The following is a 4757-nucleotide window of genomic DNA, read 5'->3' on the forward strand; positions in this document are numbered from 1 at the left end:
TATTTTGGCTCTAAGGAGTGAGGTTGGGATAAAATTGTATTTTTTCTAAATGGCTGGCCAGTTACTCCAAAATCATTTACTGAATTATTCAACATATATCCACTGATTAGCATTTATCAACTATCATGTGCCAGACCCTAAGTCCTTTACATACATAATCTAGTGTAATCCTTTCATCAAGAGATGACAAAATCAGTTTTACATTTTGTTTGTTTTTATTTTTACTTGCATTTATTTTATGCAGAATTTATTCCTGGGCCATAAGTTTTTGTTTCTTCAGTTTCTTCTGGGATATCTTTTTTTTCTGTGCAGCTTCCTCTTCTGGTTTAGGAACAATCTGCTCTTTTTCAGTAAGGATCATCTCAATGTGTCAGGGAGAACTCACGTATGGATTAATCTGACCATGAGCCCTGTAAGTTCTATGCCGCATTTTGGGGTCTTTGTTCACCTGGATGTGCCTAATGCCTAGAGAATCTACATCTAAACTCTTAAGTTCAGCATTACTCTCTGCATTTTTAAGCATATGCAGTAAAAATTCGGCACTCTTTTTGGGCCACCGACTCTGTGTCCAGCCCAACTGTTTGGCCTGGTCACACCCACACCTACCAACTCCACCCTTGTGGTGACAAAATGGCACACACTGCTTCTACAAAGTTACATTTTCAGATATACATACCCTTGATGGCCTGGGAAATTTCACGTGTATTCTTAAAGTGAACACGAATATCTGAACCTCTTAATTTGCATGATTTTGTCGGGTTTTCTGGGTCAAGTGAATAGCAAACCATTTTCAGAGATCACCTCAGGCCACTTACGGGAAGAGAAAATCAGATTTACGTTTAAACAAAACAAAACAAGAACATTGTTTCCAATGTGGAAAATAGACTAGAAGGGGAGAAAAGGAATTCAATGTAACCAGTTATTTAAGTGATCCAGGCAAAAGGCTCCTTTGCAGCTGTATATTCTAGCACTTACAGGTCATGGCACATGGTAGATATTGAGTAAATACTTATTGAACAAAAAGTGATAGTGACTTGGACCAAAGAGGTGGCAGTAGAGATGGAGAAAAGTGGACAAATTTTGAGAAATACTTTGGAGATAGAATTAACAAATCGTATTTAAATATGGGGAGATTATTTAAATATGGCGAGATGTAAGAGAGGGAGTCAAAAGTGACTCAGGTTTCTGGAAAGAATAGATTTAATGGGAAAGTGATGAGTTTACTTTTGAACACACTGAGCTGGAGGTACCTTGGAGATATTCATTTGAAGATGTCAGGTAAGCAGTTAGGTATATCAATCTGGAGCTCAAACAAACTGAACTCGGGTATGAATTTGAGGAGCATATGCACACTGATGGTAATTGAACCCATGGGAAGAGTTACGATTACTTAAGGAAAGGGTATTGAATGAAAAGAGAAAATCCCCTAGGACAGATCCCTGAAACACTCTGATATTTAAAGGTTTAGTAATAGAAGAGGGAGGAGCCAGTAAAAATGTCTGTGAAGGGCTGCCAGACAAATAAGAGAAACTGGGAGAGTGATGTCTTTGAAGACAAGGAAAGAGTGTATTCAAGGAGAGAGTTCAGGGTAATTCTAAGAGCAAGTGAAATGATGGACCATGAACGCTAAGCTATATAAACAGAGAAGTAAAGACAGGGAGGGGGTAATAGAAAGGAAGTGAAGTGATCAATAATCTTTTCAAACAAAGGGAAGGACAGTTGCAGTCAGGCTGGTTTAATAAGTGAGTTGGAAAGATAGGTGATTGTGGTCAGAAAGTGGACTATTAGAATTATTTTATTTTATTTTATTTTATTTTATTTTATTTTATTTTATTTTATGCATGAGTGGGGGAGAGGAATAGAGGTGTAGAGAGAGAGAGAGAGAGAGAGAGAGAGAGAGAGAGAGAGAGAGAGAATCTTAAGTAGCCTCCACACTCAGCATGGAGCCCAACACAGGGCTCTATCCCACGACCCTGGCTGGTCTCATGACAAAGCCAAAAATCAGGAGTCCGACACTCAACCAACTGAGCCACCCAGGAGCCCTAGAATTAGTGATTTTAGAAATAGAGAAAGTAGAGGAGCTTTAGGTGATGATGACCAGGTCCAGGTAGTGACTGTAGGGGGCAAGTGTCAAGTAGCTTTGGAGAAGAACATTGGAGATTAGGTGGGTCTTTCACGAGGACTTTAAACTCACTTAGGACAATGGCAGGACTTGCAGTATAAGAAACACAGTAACCAAGTACCAGTATCTTCTGTGAACAATGCGCACACAGGAGGCAGGTAGATTACAGTGACCAATCAGGGAGAGGATAGCAGGGGTTTTACAAAAGGGTGGGGAAGAAGTGGACTCTGACTAGCACTGAGGAGTATCCTGGTCTCCTGATACTAAATAGGTGTGAAAATATGAGCAGACCTCACTGGAGAGAGTAGCAGGGAAAGTGGCCTAGAGAAGGCCAGGTTTAAATTGTCTTTTTTTTTTTTTAATGTTTATTTATTTTTGAGAGAAAGAGAGAGAGTGTGAGCTGGGGAGGGGCAGAGAGGAGAGGGAGACATAGAATCCGAAGCAGGATCCAGGCTCTGAGCTGTCAGCACAGAGCCCGACCCGGGGCTCATACTCACAAGCCATGAAGTTATGACCTGAGCCAAAGTCGGATTGCTTAACCAACTGAGCCATACAGGCGCCCTGAGAAGGCCAGGTTTAAATAAGTACAGAAGTGGAAGGAACATTCAAGGAAATGATTGGGTGTGTTGAGGAGCTGGTTTCCAGAGGGCAATTGGAAGGTGTGCACAGGGGGAGAAGGGGATTTCATTAGGCTTAAGGAAATACAGAGCATTTTAGGAATGACAGTTCTGTAGAGGACAAATCTGGGAGGAGAGCAGGTAATTGTGTGTGGGGCTTTGACCTATGAAAATCGGAATGAAGCTTGGCAGGTTTAGTCACAGCTGACTCTTGGAGAACAGTGGACATAAAGGCTTAATAAAAGTCAGCTGTGGTCTGGAAGGTCCTGCAAGTATTTGTTTTCATGCAGAAGTGTGATTAGTCACAGTAGATGCAGCAGAGGACAGTAGTGGGAGCTAAAAAGCATGAAGTTCAAGATTCTTTGAGGGGAGGAAGGAACAGTGGTCCTAAGATTAAATTTAGGTTGCAGCATCAACTGGTATCCTCTTTAATCAGGGTTTGGAGGTCGTGGTACTTACAGTTCCGGGTGGGGTGTGGGGAAAAAGGGACTTAGTAGTAGTCCAGGAATCAAGCCTCGAACTACAGATGCAGGTACAGTTTAGCACTCCCACTGGAGAGGGGCGCCTGGGTGCCTCAAGTAGGTTAAGTGTCTGACTTCGCTTGACATGCTTTCATGGTTTGTGAATTTGAGCCCTGCGTTGGGCTCTCTGCTGTCAGCACAGAGCCCATTTCAGATCCTCTGTCCCCCTTTTCCTCTGCCCTTCCCCCTCGTGTGCATCCTCTCTCTCTCAAAAATAAATAAACGTTAAAAAAAAAACATTTAAAGAACTTCCACTGGAGAACAAATTTTTTATTTTCACTCTCTGAGTATAGAAATGATGCCAAAACTATTATTTCCAAGTACTTTCACTTGTCATTACAGGCTCAAATTTTAAATGATTTGGGACATTTCCCCCATTTCCTTCTTATTTTAGCAAAGTTTGTCTTTGCTTAATTCGTAATTTACATAACTGTTGGTAAGTTAAATTTTCCAACACAAGAGAGATCATGGTTTCAGGTTGGTAGGACTACAGAATTCAGAAGTCTTAACAAAACTTGAAGTCACATCTAAGGACGGGGAAATATAAATGTTAGTTTTCAATTTGTTATTTTCTTGCCAACCTTTATAAAACTGATAGAAAATACATTAGCAGAACTAGGTCAGTGTCATACACAGTACATCTTCCTCACCCCCCTCAGCTCCTTGTGACTTCTTGTTGCACTAAACTTCTGAGATGCTTTTTCATCTCTAACCCTCTGTTGGTACTGTTATGGATATATTCTATTTTTTCACTGCAGAAGCTCTTTGTTTTTTACCCACATATAAGCAGTTATTTTTGTTATTTTTAAAGTTTTTTTTGAATTTTTAAAATGTAGATTTATTTTTGAGAGAGAGAGAGTGAGCAAGCATGAGCATGAGCGGGGGAGGGGCAAAAAGAGACTGAGACACAGAATCCAAAGCAGGCTCTAGGCTCTGAGCTGTCTGCCCAGAACCCAGTGTGGGGCTCGAACTCACGAGCTATGAGATCATGACCTGAGCCAAAGTGAGCCACCCAGGCGTCCCAATTTATTTTTGAGAGAGAGAGAGTGCTCTCATGAGCAGGAAGGGAGCAGAGAGAGAATCCCAAGCAGGCTCTGTGCTGACAGCCCAACATGGGGCTTTTTCTCATGAACCCCAAGGTCATTACCAACAAGAGTTGAACACTTAACCAAATGATCCACCCAGGCTTCCCTTTATTTTTTGTTTTTTTTATAATCACCTCTTAGATGCATATTTTTCCATGTTTTAACAGCTCAGAAATTGAGATACTTCTTATAACCCAAACTGTCTTTGATTTGATGAAATCTAGTACTTTGTGTCACTCCCTCCCCACAGCCTAACATAATTTCTGATACACAGGAAGCACTGAACAAATGTTTGCTTGCTTATTGATTGACTAATATGTAAGTTAAGAAGAGGCTGTACAAGTTGAATTCTTCCTTCCTTCCTTCCTTCCTTCCTTCCTTCCTTCCTTCCTTCCTTTTTTTTTTTAATTTT

General features: G+C 40.9%; 1 pseudogene; it reads right to left on the bottom strand.

Moving 5' to 3' along the window:
- Positions 1 to 125: 125 nt before the first annotated feature.
- LOC121027011 (60S ribosomal protein L17-like) lies at positions 126 to 872 on the bottom strand (annotated as a pseudogene).
- Positions 873 to 4757: the final 3885 nt, after the last annotated feature.

The sequence above is a fragment of the Herpailurus yagouaroundi genome, unplaced genomic scaffold, assembly GCF_014898765.1.
Source record: "Herpailurus yagouaroundi ecotype Mexico unplaced genomic scaffold, PumYag 77, whole genome shotgun sequence".
Taxonomy (NCBI): domain Eukaryota; kingdom Metazoa; phylum Chordata; class Mammalia; order Carnivora; family Felidae; genus Herpailurus; species Herpailurus yagouaroundi.